This window comes from Meleagris gallopavo, chromosome Z (assembly GCF_905368555.1).
Source record: "Meleagris gallopavo chromosome Z, MGAL_WU_HG_1.1, whole genome shotgun sequence".
In the NCBI taxonomy this organism is placed as follows: Eukaryota; Metazoa; Chordata; class Aves; order Galliformes; family Phasianidae; genus Meleagris; species Meleagris gallopavo.
Genome location: NC_139435.1, coordinates 30,264,361 through 30,282,965, shown reverse-complemented (window position 1 = coordinate 30,282,965; position 18,605 = coordinate 30,264,361). Strand labels below are relative to the sequence as shown.

Below are 18,605 nucleotides of genomic sequence, written 5' to 3'. Positions count from 1 at the left end.
AATTAAGTTCACCACTTTGCTCTACAGAACTATAAGTATGTACAATTGATTGAAAACACTGATGGAAATATGTACCTGGTATCTGCATACAATCTGGCATACAGCTCCAGAGGGAGCTGCTAATTTTACAGGACTTGGGATTTTTAAGCAGGTTTCCAATCTCTCCTTCAAATCCTTTATGCAGTTTTTGAATGCTCACCCGATCATCTTGTTAATCTCCCTGAATGTATTGCTCATCATTTCATTCAGTATTAGTATTTATTATATTGTGAGGAAGCCCTCCCCCAAAACCAGAGAATACTGAGTGGCAGGGAGTATGGAGAAGCCTGGGAGAGACATTAGACAGATGGCCATCTTCGATGTCATGGAACTTTACTCTTTAACACCTGAAAGACCCTGAGAGCTTAAACAGATATTTAAGACAGGAATGTTGTGGCTCAGGAAGATCTGAGGAGGCACAAATTATTTGGGGCCTGGCTAATGCTTATCGGGCCTTATTCAGTACTATCCTAGAGAGGGAGAGAGTTTGTGAAATTGAAAAGGAGAGTCTCAGGGAAACAGTGCAAAATGAGCGAGAGAATCTCCTGGTCGAGAGAAAAGGCCTCCAATCTGAGAGAGATGCCCTCCAAATTGAGAGAGACTCCCTGCAATCCAAACCCGACAGTCTTCAATCTCAACAAGACACCCTTAAGTCCAAACAGCACGCCCTCCAAACTGAGCGAGACACCCTCCAATCTGTGCTAGATATTCTCATAATTGAAGGAGACAGACTCCAAGCTGAGCTGGAGGATGAGAGCATTGCACTGATCAACCTGATCAATTGCAGGAGATACCACAATTGATGTCAGTTGCCCCTGTAAGAGGACAGAAAACGAAACGAATCGCAACTCAGTTAGAAGAGAAGAAAGAGGAGGAAAGAGATCTAGAGGAGTGGCTCCGAGATCCAGGAGAAGCACCCCTGAGTCCAGGGGAGGGGCCCTCAGTAAGACCACAGTCACCAATGCCTATGAGGGCAACAAGAAGTCCCGAAAGAGTAGGAGGTGAGCAAGATATCGTTACCATTGTTGATCAATCTCTGAAAATGAATGAAGTTCGAAGTCTGAGAAAAGACTTCTCACGTCACCCAAATGAGCCTATTGCCACTTGGTTACTTCGATGTTGGGACAATGGGACCAACAGTGTGTGGCTGGATAGTAGAGAAGCTTGCCAACTGGGTGGCATTGCTAGGAACTCAGCCATTGACAGAGGTATTAGTACATGCCAGAACCAAGCCTTTACCCTCTGGAAGCGGATGTTGTTAGCTGTAAAAGAAAGATACCCCTTCAAAGACGATCTGATGCCTGAGAAAAAGAAATGGGCTGATATGAAAGAAGGCATCCGTTATTTAAGAGAATATGCTGTGGTGGAAACGCTACATAGACCCAATTTCATTCCTAACGAGCCAGACCAAGAACATGATCCTGAGAGAGTCAGGTGTGCAGCAAACGTGGCATATAAAAGACTACATCAGAAAGGTACGCCAGTACGTTTGCAGCAATGTATGGCAGAGGGGAAAGAAGACCCCTTATAAATGAATTGGTTAATAAAGTTCAAGACTTTGAGTTACATTTAAGCCCTCTACGAGCTTGTGTTTCAGCCATTACAAAAGTAGCTGAAAAGCTGGACAGAATGGAGAGCAATCAAGAAGATATAATAGATGAACAGTCTACCGTGTGTTATGCTGATGAATCCATAGTGGTAACAGATACATCCAATGGAGAACAGAATTCCCAAAACAGCCTACTGGAGGGGCTGATCAACTTGATTTCCTCCCAGCCGGCGTCATCCAATGTCTCAGCTGTCAAAAGAAGACGTTCTCCTGCTCGAGCAAGTGACAACAGTAAGACCACATCACGTTTGGCCTTGTGGCATTACCTACGTCACCATGGAGAAGATATGAAGGAGTGGCATAAACAACCTACTCCTGCACTTCAAGCATGGGTAAAAGAATTACAAGACAAATCAACCACCAAGGTGAACTTCTCCAAAAAGGTGATTGCTCCAGTTGCTGCAGACAATGGAGATAACAAAATAGAGGGGCCCTGCCCCCAGCCAGGGGGGGGAAAGGGATAATAGAATTTATTGGACTGTGTGGACTAGATGGCCTGGCACATCAGAATCACGGAAATATAAGGCCCTGGTGGACACTGGTGCACAGTAACGCCTTTGAGTCACCAAGGGGCAAAATCAATTTGTATGAAGAAGACGAGGCTTAGAGGAGACCACATTGCACTCTACAACTTCCTGAAGGGAGGTGGGGGTGAAGAGGGGTTTGGCCTCTTCTCCCAGGCAACGAACAGGACCCGGGGAAATGGCTGCAAGTTATATCAGAGGAGGTTTAGGTTAGACATGAGGAAAAACTTTTTCTCTCAGAGAGTGGTCAGGCACTGGAATGGCCTGCCCAGAGAGATCATGGAGTCGCCGTCCCTGGCACTGTTCAAGAGGCATCTGGATGAGGAGCTGCAAGATATGGTTTAGTAGCTTGTGATAGCAGTGGTAATGAGAAGACGATTGGACTAGATGATCTTACAGGTCGTTTCCAACCTTGTGATTCTATGATTCTATGATTCTATTCATGGAATGACTGGGGATTCCCAAGAGCTGACTATTTTGGAGGCCAAAACCAGCCTCACTGATAAAGATGGCAAAAGCACCCTATTGTGACTGGCCCAGAGGCTCCATGTACACTTGGTATTAATTACCTCAGAAGGAGATATTTTAAGGATCCCAAGGGGTACTGATGGGCCTTTGGAATAGCTGCTGTAGACACAGAAGGTGTTAAGCAGTTATCTGTTTTGCCTGGCCTATCAGAAGATCCCTCTCTTGTGGGGTTGATACGACTGAAACAACAACAGGTATCGATTGCTATGAAAACGGTACACAGACTGCAGTGCCACACCAATAGGGATTCTTTGCTCCCCATTCAGAAGTTGATTCGTCAACTAGAGAATCAGGGAATGATTAGCAAGACTCACTCACCTTTTAACAGCCCCATATGGCCAGTGCATAAAGCCAGTGGAGAATGGAGGCTGACAGTGAACTACTGTGGCCTGAATGAAGTCACACCCCCATTGAGTGCTGCTGTGCCAGATATGTTAGAACTCCAATATGAATTGGAGTCAAAAGCAGCCAAATGGTATGCCACCACTGATATTGCTAACGCCTTTTTCTCCATTCCTTTGGCCAAAGAATCTAGGCCACAGTTTGCTTTCACCTGGAGGGGCATTCAGTATACCTGGAATCGTTTGCCCCAGGGGTGGAAACATAGCCCAACCATTTGCCATGGGTTGATCCAAGCTGCACTGGAACAGGAAGGTGATCCTGAGCACTTTTAGTATATTGATGATATCACTGTGTGGGGCAACACAGCAAAAAAAATTTTTGAGAAAGGAGAGCAAATAATCCAGATCCTTCTGCGTGCTGGTTTTGCTATTAAGCAACCTACCCAGGAAATTCAGTTCCAAGGTATAAAGTGGCAAGATGGCCGTCGTCACATCCCAACAGATGTGATCAACAAAATCACTGCCATGTCTCCGACCACAATAAGAAAGAGACACAATTGTTTCTGGGCATAGTGGGTTTTTGGAGAATGCGTGTTCCAAACTGTAGCCTCATTGTAAGCCCCCTTTATCAAGTGACACAGAAGAATGATTTTGTGTGGAGTCCTGAGCAGCAGCAGGCTTTTGAGCAGATTAAACAAGAGATAGCCCATGCTGTGGCCCTGGGGCCAGTATGGATGGGACAGGATGTGAAGAACATCCTCTACACTGCTGCTGGAGAGAAAGGTCCCACTTGGAGTTTGTGGCAAAGAGCCTCAGGAAAGACCTGAGGCCAACCCCTGGGATTTTGGAGTCGGGCGTACAGAGGGTCTGAAGAGGGCTACACTCCAACTGAAAAGGAGATCTTAGCCACATATGAGGGGGTTCAGCCTGCTTCCGAAATAATCAGTACTGAAATATACAGCTCCTTCTGGCACCTGAACTGCCAGTGCTGAACTGGATGTTTAAGGGAAAGGTTCCCTCCACCCATCATGCAACTGATGCCACTTGGAATAAGTGGATTGCACTGATTACACAACAAGCACGAATGGGGAATCTCAGCCGTCCAGGAATCCTAGAGGTGATCATGGACTGGCCTGAAGGCAAAAAGTTTGGAACATCGCCAGCAGAAGAGGTATCACGTGATAAAAAGGTCCCACCATACAATGAACTACCAGAAAATGAAAAGAAATATGCCCTGTTCACAGATGGATTATGTCGTATTGTAGGGAGGCATCGCAGACGGAAAGCTGCTGTGTGGAGCCCCACACGACAAATTGCAGAGACCACTGAAGGGAAAGGAGAATCGAGCCAATTTGCAGAGGTAGAGGCTGTCCAATTGGCCTTAGATGTTGCTGAATGGAAGAGGTGGCCAATGCTTTATCTTTACACTGACTCATGGATGGTGGAAAATGCCTTATGGGGGGTGGTTACAGCAATGGGAAGAAAATAACTGGCAACGGAAGGGGTAAACCTATTTGGACTGCTGAGCTGTGGAAAGATATTCCTGACTGAATTAAGAATATGGTTGTCAAGGTGCGCCGTGTAGATGCTCATGTACCCAAGAGTAGGGCTACTGAAGAACAGTAAAATAACGATCAAGTAGACTGAGCTGCCAAAATTGAGGTGGCTCAAATAGACCTGGACTGGCAGAACAAGGGTGAATTATTTCTAGCTCGGTGGGCCCATGAGACCTCAGGCCATCAAGGAAGGGATGCAACATACAAATGGGCCAGAGACTGAGGGGTGGACTTAACTATGGACTCTATTGCACAAGTTATTGATGACTGTGACGCATGTGTTACAGTTAAATAAGCCAAGAGGATGAAACCACACTGGAGGGAAGGGCGATGGCAAAAGTATAAATATGGGGAGGCATGGCAGGTTGATTATATCACCTTGCCACGATCTTGAAATGGTAAGCGTTATGTACTTACTATGGTAGAGTCAACAACTGGGTGGCTTGAAACATATGCAGTACCCCATGCTATCACCCGAAATACCATATTAGGTCTTGAGAAACAAGTCCTGTGGCGACATGGCACCCCAGAAAGAATTGAGTCAGTTAATGGGACTCATTTTAAAAATTCTCTTGTAAATACTTGGGCCAAAGATCATGGCATTGAGTGGATTTATCATATCCCCTATCATGCACCAGCTTGTGGTAAAATTGAATGCTACAATGGGTTGTTAAAAACTATGTTGAAAGCAATGGGTGGTGGAATATTTAAGCACTGGGAGAAGCATTTGGCAGAAGCCACCTGGTTGGTCTACACTAGAGGATCGATGAATCGTGATGGTCCTGCTAGCTCCCTACATACTGTCATGGGATATAAGATCCCTGTTGTACATATAAAGAATATGTTGGGAAAAGCAGTTTGGGTCTTTCTAGCTTCTGGGAAGGGCAAACATCTTCGCGGAACTGCTTTTGCCAAGAGACCTGGGTCCACTTGGTGGGTGATGCAGAAAAACAGGGATGTTCAATGTGTATCACAAGGGAATTTGATGTTGGAGGAGTGCAGTCAGTAATTCCATGTGTTTATAAGTAGGTTTGTATGTGTGTGTGTTTGGTAATTATATTTTGTTTGTATATATTAAGCATGATGTAGTGATGTAGAATAAGGAGTGGAATGTCATGGTTTTATAATTTTTGGTTATCAGTATTCCACATCATAACATCATGTAATGCAGTGGGAGTTTGACTGTTGATGCTCAAGTTCTGGGTGCCTGTCCAGAGGAGAAGAAGAACTAAATACCCCAGGGGGCTTTGCGGTTAGCGAAGAGATATAACTCCTGGCAAGGTCATGTGATGTGCTCTTCTTTGCCTGCGCTTCTCTGTCTGCTCTTCTCTGTCTGCTTTTATTCATCGGCTCAACTGGACTGCACTTCTCACCTCAGCGTTGTGGTGAGGCCTATCCACCTTTTGGACACACTCTCTCTCTCTCATTATATTTTGATTTATTAGCTTCAATTCCACTATATCGCATTATCTTGCATTTTGATACTATATATATTAGATTAGTTTGTTTCACCTCAGATCGTTGCCACTGTTTTCAATTATTTCGGGGTACCCTATTTTCCTTTTCTGGAGGTGCGGATCCATGGATCCCTCTGCCCTGCTAGTCACGGAACTGGGCCAAACTAGCCCATAAACCATTGACAAACAGATGGCAGTAGAGGGGCAATCTAACAAGATGGTGTCTGACAGAAGATAGTCCTTTCAGGGAAGGGAAGGGAAGGACATAGGAAAGAGAAAAAGAATTAGGACTCCAAATCAACAAATTATTTACTTTTTGTTATTTGCACCTGGGTGCTTGTTGCTCAGGTTTTATATCAGATAGAGCATAAAATTACACTAGTTTTCATCAAAGCCACAACACCTGTCACTTTTTGGAGGATCAAATTTCTGCCTCTATGCCTATATTGGAGTACTGTCAGTTTCACAGCAGGAGTAGTACCATCACCTTTTTATTTTAATCTACTTGGCTTTTCCTCTACATCATTATGTTTTTTTCCTTTTCTTGGCTCAGCAACAGAAACTTTTTTTGCTACTGATTCCTAAAAGTACGTCAATTCAGCAGGTCACTCATAATTGCATTTATACTTTTTTTGTCTTCTGTATTAATATTTACATATTTATGTAGGCAACTCTTTTGAAAATCAGCCACGTTTCTCTCTGGATATTGGAATTTAACTGGTTAAAAAAAAAAAAAAGGATTGTGAACAATGAGGAGGAAACATGGAAATGCTTTAAAACTACAATCCAGAAATAATTAATTTTTCAAATTAATCAATATGAAGAGAAAAATACACAAAGGTCATTTCATAAATAAAATGCAAACAAATGAATTAGGTCTGTATTCAAATAAAAGCTAAGACCATTATTTTATACCATCAAGAGCCAAAGATTTTCTCTCTTTGGAATTTTGTGATGTTAGTGATTTGCACTTCTCTTTTAGCTACTGATGGATTACATTTGCAGCTTTGTGCCCTACATTCAAGTCTAAACAACACAGTCAAACTCTATACTTTTTCTCATTTCCTCCTTGCGGTCCATAGTAAACTTACCATAGATTTGCAAAGCAGAGATATAAATATATATAGTATAATATATGTATGTAATATATTGTTATATACTGTATGTATACATATATACATACATACATATAGACAGAGATAGATAGACTTTTTTTACCCTCTTAGCAGTACAGCACACTGTAGACATACTTAATCCTAGCATAACCAGTTGGCCTGTTTGGCTTTGCCTCATTAATATATTAAGTATTGGATAAGAAATCATAATCAAAAGGGGAGCCATTTCAATATCTAAAGTGGAGGTACAGAAAAGAAGGGGTCAGATTCTTTAGCAGGGTCCATGGTGATAGGACCATGAGAAATGGTTTTGAACTAAAAGAAGTGTGAATTTAGGTTAGATATAAGGAAAAAGTCTTCTACAGTGAAGGTGGTGAGGCACTGGAACTGGCCCAAATATGTAATGGATACTCCATCCCTGGAGACATTCAAGGCCAGGCTGGACCAGGCTCTGAGCAACTTGATCTAGATGTGGATGTCCTTGCTCATTGCAGGAAATCTGGTCTAGAAGCCCTTAAAAGTCTCTTTCAACTCACATGATTCTACGATTCTATGAAATTTACATGATGTCCAGGACCTTAAAACAGCATGTAGGGGAAGCACAGTTAGAAAGACGAGCATTGCCAATAATTCAACAGCTCCAAAGGCAAAGATCAAGAGATCTCCCATGACCCACAAAAAAACACATGCTTGTGTAGTAATAACTTCCTGGATAATCTGTGTTAAGCCAATACTGTTTACTTTTCTCCATGCCAAAACACAACTGAAGGATATTCCAGGTGAACTAGCTGTCAATAAAAACCTCAAGTGGCTCTTGGGATGAAAGATTATTATTGTTTTTCTTCAAGTTATAGATGGTCAACAGATAGAGTAGCTTTGCATTTCATAAATTTAACATACGCTATCTATCTAGTACATATGGGGTCAGATGACTTATATCTCATGGTCCTGAAGAAACTGGATCCTGTGATTGCTAAGCCACTCTCCACCATATTTGAAAAGTTATGGTTGTCAGGATACATCCCTGGCAAATGTAGAAAGGGAAACATTGTTCCCATTTTTTTAAGAGGAGAAAGAAAGAAAGATGCAGGGAACTACAGACCAATTAGCCTCACATCTGTGCTTGGGAAAATCATGGAGCAGATCATTCTGGAATATATTTTGGGGCAAATGTGAGATGAAGAGGTGATATGAGTCAGCCAGCATGGCTTCACCAAAGGCAGATCATAACTTATCAATCTAGTGACCTTCTGAAATAGAGTGATGGCATTGATGGACAAAGGAAGAGCAAAGGATGTAGTCTACTTGGACTTCCACAAGGCTTTTGACATGCTCCCATATTACATTCTTATCTCTAAATTGGGGTTGTAAGGATGCAAAGAGCAGACTATTATGATGATAATGAGTTGATTGGATAATTGCAGCCAGAGGGCTGTGGTCAATGGCTTTATGTTCAGGTGAAGGACATTGATGAGTAGTATCCACCATGGATCCATCTTAGGACTGTGTTGTTTACATTTTTATCATGATCTAGACAGTGGGATCAAGCACCTTGTCAGATAGTTTGCAGATGACACCAAGTGAGCAGTTGATACATTAAAAGGAATAGATGTCATCCAGAGGGACCTGGACAAGCTTGAAGAATGGGCTCAAAAGAATCTAAAGTAATTCTACAAGACCCAAGAGCACTTGAGTAGAGAAAGTCCTTAGTATGTGTACGAAATAATTCAGAGAAGCCCTGCAGAGAAGTATTTGGGGATTCTGATGGATGAAAATGTTGACACGTGCCAGTAGTTTGCTCTTGCAGCCTATAATGCCAACTGTATCCTGCGCTGCATCAAAAGAGGGGTACCAGCAGGACAAGAGAAGTGATTGTCCTCATCTACTCTGCCCTCCAGAAGGGCTCTTTGTAGAGTAGTATATTCAGGCCTTCAGCATAAGAAAGATGTGGGGCTGTTGGAGTGTGTCCAAAAAAAGGCCATGAAGATGATCAGCAGGCTGCATCACTTCTCTTGTGAAGAAAGACTGAAAGAGGTAGGCTTGTTCAGCTTAGGACAGGTTGCAGAGACCTCATTTCAGCCTTCCAGAACTTAGAGGGATCTTATAAATAGGAGGGTGATGAACATTTCATATGTTTCAAGACAAGGGGGAAATTTTTCACTTAGAGGGTGATGAGGCACCAGAACATGTTGCCCAGAGAAGTTGTGGCTGCAACATCTCTGAAAGCATTCAAGTCCAAATTGGATGGACACGTGGAAATCTGACCTAGTACCTGATTTAGTGCTCCACCATCTGAACCTCGTGGAATCCTCTGCCCTATCAGGGACATTTTCTCCTGGACCTTCTGGGGGAACTGCTCTGTGGCATGTCACCACATCTGAGACGAATACAGTGATTTGAATCCAGCTGAGGCCTTCTTAACACCTTTAGTTGTATTTGTGTGGATTACTGCCAGAACTTCTTTTTGCTTTCTCTGTTAGCTGCACCTTTTTACATGCTTATCATCCTATTTATCATCATGTTTCAAGCTTAACATCTTTCACATTGTTATTGCTGGGGCTTTTTGGTTTGATACACACACCTTTAGAAAGTGATAAGATCTTTAGAGACTGAAAAGAGAAACCTGTAAAAATGTTGCAAAATGAAAAACAAACATTACAGTGTTGCATTTAAAAACCTTACTCTATTAAAAATGCAGAAGAACATAAATGTGATTTGAACACAATCTACAAGTACTCATAAGAGAAACATTCTGAAAATAAAAGCTTTATCAGACAGGCTTGCAGATCATGACATAATAAAATTTAGAAACATGAAAAATAGAGATTTTTTTTTTTTTTTTTATTTTACCCTCTCTTATGTTTGCAGTAAGGTAAATAGTTTTGGAACAATTTCTGAAGGGCAGTGGAACTACCCTCACTTGAAGTCTCTGTGTTGGCATGCAATAGTTCTCTAAGATTTATTCTCATCAGGTGCAACAACTGTTTTTCAAACTACTGACCTATTGGCCTCATCTCCCTGTTGGTGAAGATTGTGGAGCAGATCCTGCTGGAAACTATGGCAAAGCACGTGGAAAAGAGGGAGGTGATAGGGAGCTATCAGTATCAATTATCACCAAGGACAAGTCCTACCTGATCAAAAAATGGCCTATCATAAGGTAACTTACTCAATGAATAAGAGAAGAGCCACTAATGTCACCTATCTGGACTTCAGTAAGGCTTTGATGTGGTTCCCCACAATATCCTGATCTCCAAATTGGAAAGATACAGACTTGGCAAGTGGATAGTTCAATAGATGGGGAACTGTGAGATTAAACACAGAGAGTGGTGGACAATTGTTCAGAATATCAATGTCAATAATGAGTGATGTCCCTCAGCTGTCAGTGCTGGGTCTGATGTTCTTTAATACCTTTATCTTATGCAAGATAACACACTATATTACAATATAATTAGAATTGAAGGTAATAAATCAAATATAATGGGAATGTCCAAAAGGTGGGTAGGCCTCACCATAACAGTGAGGTGCAATACAGAGATGCACAGTCCAGTTGAGCAGCAGGGAGGAGAGCCTGACGAAGAAAAGCACATCAGGTGACCTTGCCAGGAGTTATATCTCCTCTCTGACTGCAAAGCCCCCTGGGGTATGTAGGTCTTCTTCGCTTCCAGACAGTGCCCAGAATTGGAACATTAACACTTTAACTCCCAGTGCACTACATGATGTTATGATGTGGAATACTGATAACCAAATATCATAAAACAATGACACAGTTACATCAACAGTAAGATCAAATGCACCTTCAGAAAGTTTGTGGATGACAGCAAGCTATATGATGTGGTCAATGCACCTGAGGGACAGGATGACATCCAGACAGATCTGGTCAGACCCGGGCAGAGGGCTCAAGAAAACTTCATGAGGTTAAACAGATCCAAGCGCAAGATCTTGCACATGAATTGTACTAACCCCCCTGTGTTGTGCTGAGGCACAAAACGACTGAGCACAGCACTGTCAGAACGTCTTTGGAAATACTGGTGGTTGGCATACTGGACATGAGTCAACAGTTCAACCTTGTATCTTGGAAAGACAACCACATCCTGGGCTGCAACAAAAAAAGAATGGCCAGCAGGTTGAGGGAAGAGATTCTACACCTCTACTCTGAGCTGGTGAGACCTCACTTGGTGTACTGTCTCCAAATGTAGAGTGCTCAGTACAGGAGAGATACGGACCTGTTGGAATGCATCCAGAAGAGGAACACCCCATGAGAACTAATGAGGTTCAATAAGGCCAAGTGCAAGGTGCTGCACTTGGCTCAGGGCAATCCCGGGTATTTACACAGCCTGAGGGAAGATCTCCTTGAGAACAGCCCTGCAAAGAAGGACTTGGGGGTCCTGGTGGATGAGAAGCTGGACATGAGCCAGTATTGTGTGCTTGCAGCTCAGAAGGCAACTATATCCTGGGCTGCACTAAAAGAAGAGAGGCCAGCAGGGAGAGGGAGGTGATTGTCCCCTTCTACTTGGCTCTTGTGATGCCCCATCTGGAGTACTGCATCCAGGCCTGAGTCTCCCAGCACAAGAAAGACGCAGAATTCTTGGAACTGGTCCAAAGCAGGGCCACTAAGATGATCAGAGGATCAGAGGACTGGAGCACCTCTCCTATGAAGAAAGGTTGAGTTAACTGGGATTGTTTAGCTCAGAGAAGGCTCCGGGAAGACCTCATAGTGGCCTTCCGGTATTTGAAGGGAACATATAATCAGGCTGGAGAATGACTATTTGTGAGGGTGGATAGTGATAGGACAAGGGGGAATGGTTTTAAAGTGAGACAAAGAAGGTTTAGGTTAGGTATTAAGAGGACGTTTTTCACTCAGAGGTTGGTGATGCAGTGCAACAGATTGCTCAAGGAGGTTTTGGATGCCTCACCCCTGAAGACATTCAAGGCTAGGCTGGATGTGGCTCTGGGCAGCCTACTCTAGCGTTTGGCAACCCCGCATACAGCAAGGGGGTTGAAACTAGATGATCCATATGATCCTTTTCAACCTAGGACATTCTATGATTCTATGATGGAACATCTTTTTTTATGAGGGGAGGCTGAGAGAGCTGGGGCTGTTCAGCCTGGAGAAGAAAAGGCTCCAAGGATACCTGACAGCAACCTTTAAAATAACCTAAATAAATGAAATGAAATAGTTTTAATTTAAGACATAATTTTGAATACCTATTCCATCTTCCAGTTAGGGGAGAAATATTCCCCACTGTGCTTATTTTGTAATTTTACCTACACTCTTTAAAATTCTGAAATCCTTATTAATGAATTTTTAACAACTTCTGTTGGTCAGCTATTCCACAGAGCATGAGACAAACCATATTACTTTCCTGTATGCAGTTTCTTTTACAATTTGTGTTTGTTATCCTACTTTGTTATTATTTGTAATAACAACAGTTGTTGCAAATATGAATTTAATATTTCAGCAGCTATACAGGAAAGGAAGGAGAAGCAGACTTGTGAAACTCAGCACTCTACTCTGTAAAGAAAACTTGTATTAATCAAGAACTGAATTTGGGCTCTAGTTTCTAGATAGAAAATAATATTCATTAGTGAGATGGAAGGCATTATTTATTTTGTCCTTGATTCTCTGAAAATCATCAAATTGTGCTGATGTAGTTTTCTGAAAATGTCTCTATGTTTTATCAGCATGCTTCCAGTTATATTAGAACACAGAGTGAAAATTCACCTGTGTTTTCAAGGTCTTTGCTACTATGTTACACTTAAACCATATCAAGCTTCTATTCACCTAACAAGTTCTCAGAACAAGTTGCTGACCCACCTAAAAGGGTGCGACTCTTCATACACAATTAGCATAAGACACAATTAACATAATGCCTATGGCTTTTTAATAGCAATGGCAGTGCAATTTAAGTAGAGAAATTGGGTACAATAATACTTACAATATGCTACATTACTCTGTAAAGATGGTGTCAAAAACAAGGTAAGAGTTAACTGCTTCATGGGTCATTTACCGGTACAACATGTCACTGATTTAACTATGACTTATTGCTAGATAGTATGCTTAATTCAGACACAAAATGTTCTTTTAGAGTAAGACATACTTTTCCATACAAGTGTTCTCATCATTTAGAGTAAGTAGATTAATGTGTTGAATCTAATAGCATCTTATAGTTGGTCTGTGTAAAAGGAATTGCATGTTTTCATGACAGGACTCAATGAAATAGGTGAATGATCCCCAAATTTGAAAGTTATTCCCCTTCCTTCTTGAATCCTTGAGAAGTGTGTAGACTAAAAAGAGGAAGAATTGACTGAGAAGGATTACTACCTATAAGAGCTAATAAAAGACAAAAAGAGAAATGTCATGATGAAGTTCCAAGGCTGTCAGCAATACTGGAGTTTTAAAAGATAAAGACAAGTTTAAAATTAAATACAGTGAAAATGAAGAAGGAATTCAGAAAGGATGATACCATCAGAACAACACAAAATAATAGTTTGGATGGCAGGGAAAAACTAGTAGTGTCAGAGGAGACAGACCCTTCCCTGGTCAGCCCTGCTCTTGATAAGAAATCTAAAACAACTAATATATATACTAGAATATGTATTGCATTAAGGAATATAAAGATCACAGACTGTTACTAAGAGATCTTCAGTTATTACAAGATTCAAGTCTTTTTCAAAAAATATGATTAATATTTGCCTGACCTAATGGCCCAGCATTACCAGCTCCTGTTGGGGTGGAGAGTATTTAATTTTTATCCCCAAAGATACTCGAACAGTAAATAGAGTCAAGGCAGAAACAGGGAAAATTGCAAACAGTGTGGTTAGCAAAGGTCAGGGGAGTAAAATTAAATGTTGGAAGGCAGTGCCTCTGGTATTAGAAGTTGTTTGTGTTATTCCCAGAGGCGTCTGCTGAAATATTAAGAGATCTTGGCTAAGACATTTATTCTAAGGGAGTTCTGTATTCCTCAAAAACAAAACAAACAGACAAAAAAAACCCTGAAAGACAAAGCAATCATTGGTCACAGCTAGCCTACATTCAGAAGGGTAAATACCTGTTTAACAGACTCAATCCCCTTTAATTACAATGTTACTCACCTAGTTGACTATGGTAAGCCAATTGGTTTAATTGTTTCGGACTTTAGCAAAGATTTCACAATTGTTTCTCACACAATCCAACTGGACAAAATGTCCACGGGACACTAGGCAAATCGTAATGGGATAGGTGAACAATTGGCTGTGAGTTGGGCTTGATGAGTTACAGAAAATGTTTACATCAAGCTCTGGCCTAATGGCATTCCACAGGACTCCATTTTAGGGTTTTCATAAATTATTTGGATACTTGAAGGTACATTAAATAAGTTTTTAGATGAAATTGGGAGGAACTGTTGATTCTCTTGAGGGAGGAGAAGTATCACAGAGAGATCTTGCAGACTAGAGACGTGGGCAATCATAGTGCACATGAAGTGTCAGATTCTGCAGTTGTGATGGGTTACCCTGGATGTATGTACAGTCTGGGGGACTATTGGCTGAAGAGCAGCTCTGCAGAAAGGAAGTGATGGCTTCTGGCTGATGGCAAATTACATATGAATCAACAGTGTGCTGTGGCAGCCAAAAGGGTCCTATGTCCTGGGATGCATCAGGCACAGCACTGCCAGCCAGTCAAGGGAAGGAACTGTCCTGCTCTGTGCTTATGAGACCTCACCACAAAGTAGTGCATCACAACATTAGAAGGAAGTACACTATTAGAGAGAATCCAAAGGAGAGCAACAAAAATGGTGTCGAGTCTAAAGAAGATGTATGAGGAGTGATTGAAGCCCCTGGGTTTGTTTAGCCTTGAGAAGAAGTGATGAAGGGAAACATTACAACAGCCTTTGACCTTCTCATAAGAGGGAGTGGAGGAGGAAATGCTGAATTCTTTTCTGTGGTGGCTGTGATAAGACCTATGAGAACATCATGGAGCTATGAACCACCATGGATCCATGGTGGTGACTATCTACCTCTTGCTTCCTATAAAGACTCCTTGCTTCTTTCCTATCTTTTCTATCACCCTCCTTCCCTTCCCCATTACCCTAATTCATAATAGTGTCTGTCCTCCCCTTCCCCATCTCCCTGATTAAGATTTGTAATAAACTGGTTGGACCAACGTTTAACTGTTGTTTCTTGATCTCATGCCGGGTATACAGATATCAAAGACTCTTATCAAGGCAGAATAGAGAGAACTTTGTGTACCTTTTGTCTTATACTGTTAGACTGTATGATCGTTATAAGTTTTGATTGCTTCAACAAACTGGCATAGGTAAATTCATATTCCACACTGCAAATCTACAAGTCAAGCAAATTGTAGTTGTATCTGACTGTCTGTTTACACAGACCCCTGTACTACCTTACTGAATTTTAGTCTTTTTTTTTTTTTTCTAGTGCCTATATATAAACATTTCCTATATATGCTAAAAAATGTGCTATATAGATAGAGATATACACAAAATTTAGTTAGTATCTTATTTTCCGGGAGTTATGCATTCCTTCCTGACTTCAAACCTTTAATCTTTCTGGTAAACATACGATTCAATTTAATTTTCTATTTCATTAAGTAGAAATACTACATAGTAACAGATTTAGATAAGCAAAGTAACTCAGAATACATCCTTGTTCTGTCTTGAAACTGTGCCAGCTAATGCATGAAGTTTTCCCTTCTTTTTACATATTCCTGCATTCTTAAGGCTCTGTTCTGTATTTGTGTTCTCTTTCTTTCTTAAAAGCATTTTGGAAAGACTGAAATCAGAGATGAATGTGAAGGACAGAAATTGATACTTCATAAGCTCAGGATGCATTCCCAATGGAATTTTGTCAGTTTGGTTTAAATTCTTCCCTCCTAGTTATTTTAAGCAGAGAAAATGCACTCAGCTGTCTTTTGTTTAAGGTGGGAAGCAAGCCATGTATTTGTGTATGCTGTTTCTTTCTACATGGTTCAAATTAAAATGCATGAGGAGGCTCAGCCTCCTTCTATCTTTTGTTTCAAGTAGGAATAAGATGGAAAATCAGTGCTATTTGTAGAGAAGAAAATGATATTTTAGCAAAACTGACACAGGGCAGAGTTAAAGTCAAATCTTCCCATCAAAATCAATATGTATATACATATATATATATGATTTTTTTTATTTTTATTTTTATTTTTTTTTTGCATTTTGATTTTACACATTGTTGTATTCTGGAAGTAATTTCTCTATTTCTAGTGCTTTGATGAAAGACTGTGAGTGTGTGTGATGTTATTGTTGTACAGACTGGAGGAAGGGAATGAAGCATCATTGATTTGCTGCTGTCATGGTTTTATGTTTTTTTGGTTTTGGTTCTCAGTATTCCGCATCAAAACATCATGTAGTGTACTGGGATTTTAAGTGTTAATGCTCCAATTGCAGGCACCTATCCCTATACATTACAGAAGTCATGGGATCTGGCCCTTCCAGGTGGGGTGGTCTCTTACTGCCTGGCAGTGGGTGCTGGAGGGTGCTTTCCTGGCCATTCCAAGCTTTTCAGGTTTGAATCGGTCTCGGGAACTCTCTCTCTCCTATTTTATTTGATTTATTAATCTCAGTTTCAATCAGATTGTATTATATTGTGTTATCTTGCATTTCAATATCATAGTTAGTAAAATAAGTTTTCCTCAATAGATTGTTGCCGCTGTTTTTGTTTTCCTCCCTTCCTTCCCATTTTGTGGGCTGGGGAGGGGAGGGCAGGGGCCTACCGTCCCCTGTCACGGGCGTAAATTGATCTCGTTAACTCTGTGACAGATTTTTGGTGGAGAATGCGGGCAATTCTGCTTTTTAGCTTTTAGAATGAATCTCTCTCTCTGCTCTTAAAGAGCTTCGTTAGGGAGCATTATCAGTAGTTTGGGTTTCTGTGCTGGAGAACTTGACCTTGAAAGATGAGGCGTGCTGCCAGTGTTCTGGGATATTTGTTAACTTTGAGCACTGCTTAATCTGGGTAGTGCTTTTTTTTGTTGTTTTTTTTTTTTCCTTTTTCCTCCTTCCTCTTGTCAGTTTCAATTCATTAACCCCTTTTTAATAGACACCAGCAATGAACCCACTTTTCATCGTGAGGGTGTTGAGTTACAAGCTGTCATGTTATTCTCAACTTATTGGCAAATTATCAAGGTCATAATTACTTGTTGTGGAATTATGTTCATATATAACTACCTAAGGGCATTGACAGAGGCACCTGCGTGGTACGTGTATGCAATGTGGTATGGTCTGAATTTTGACATTCACATCCCAGATGGAATGGCTAATTTTACAGCACAATGTTCAGACCAGTCTCCAGGCTTCCTTATCGGTTTGTCAGACGGTTTTCAAATCTCGAATTAATACTCATGTTGGGGTGCGTGCTATTGCTTTCCTGGATTGTATTCCTTTACAAAGGGAAGGAGTCTCCTCCAGAACCAGAGAATGCTGACTGGTAGGGAATATGGAGAGGTTTAGGAAAGATCTTAAAAGCAAGGGGACCCGCAACGCCATGGGATTTTACTCTTGAACACCTGTGGGATCCTGAGAAACTAAGTCAGTATTTGAGTCAGGGACTGCGCAGCTTACATAAATCTAAGGAGGTACAACTTATTTGGGGTTTGGCTTGTGCTTACCGCGCCCTATATAATACTATTCTGGAGAGAGAGAGTTTCCGAGCTGAGGTTCAAGCCAAAATGGAGAATCTCCAAGTCAAATCTGATCAGTTACAAGAGACACCATTAACAATATCAGTTGCTCCTGTGGAAGACAAGAAATGGAAACGAGTGTCCACGCGTCTAGAATGGAAAAGAGAAGAAGCGGAGGAGGGGGTAGAGGAAGATCCAGGTGAGGGGCTCTCCTCAGAACCACCACCACCATCATGAAAAGCAAAAGGAAAAACTAAGAGACATGCAGAAGAGAGTGATGATGAGGACATCCTTATTACTACTCATCGGCCTCTGAAGATACTGAAATCCAGGGCTCAAGAAAGGAGTTCACACGGGGCCCGAATGAAACTGTTGTTTCCTGGTTGCTTCGTTGTTGGGACCGTGGGGCCAATAGTTTGTTTCTAGATGGTAATGAAGCTCAACAACTAGGAGCCATTGCCAGAGACCCAGCTATTGACCGAGGAATTAGTTGATGTTTGGATGAGTCTGCCACCCTTTGGGAACGAGTGTTAATAACCGTGAAAGAAAGGTATCACTTCAAAGACGGCTTGAAGCCTGTGATGAAAAGATGGGATACAGTTGAAAAGGGTATCCAGTATTTGAGGGAAATGGCTGTGGTGGAAATGCTATTTGACCCTAACTTTGTTCCTAACCACCCACGACAAGACTGCGATCCTGAGAGAGTGAGGACGATGCCTGAGATATGGCAGAGACTCATAACAACAGCACCAGACAGATATACCGGTACACTATTGTCAGCTAATGACAGATAC

General features: G+C 41.5%; 1 pseudogene; it reads left to right on the top strand.

Moving 5' to 3' along the window:
• The first annotated feature begins 16,168 nt into the window (after positions 1–16,168).
• LOC146542189 (uncharacterized) lies at positions 16,169–18,048 on the top strand (annotated as a pseudogene).
• Positions 18,049–18,605: the final 557 nt, after the last annotated feature.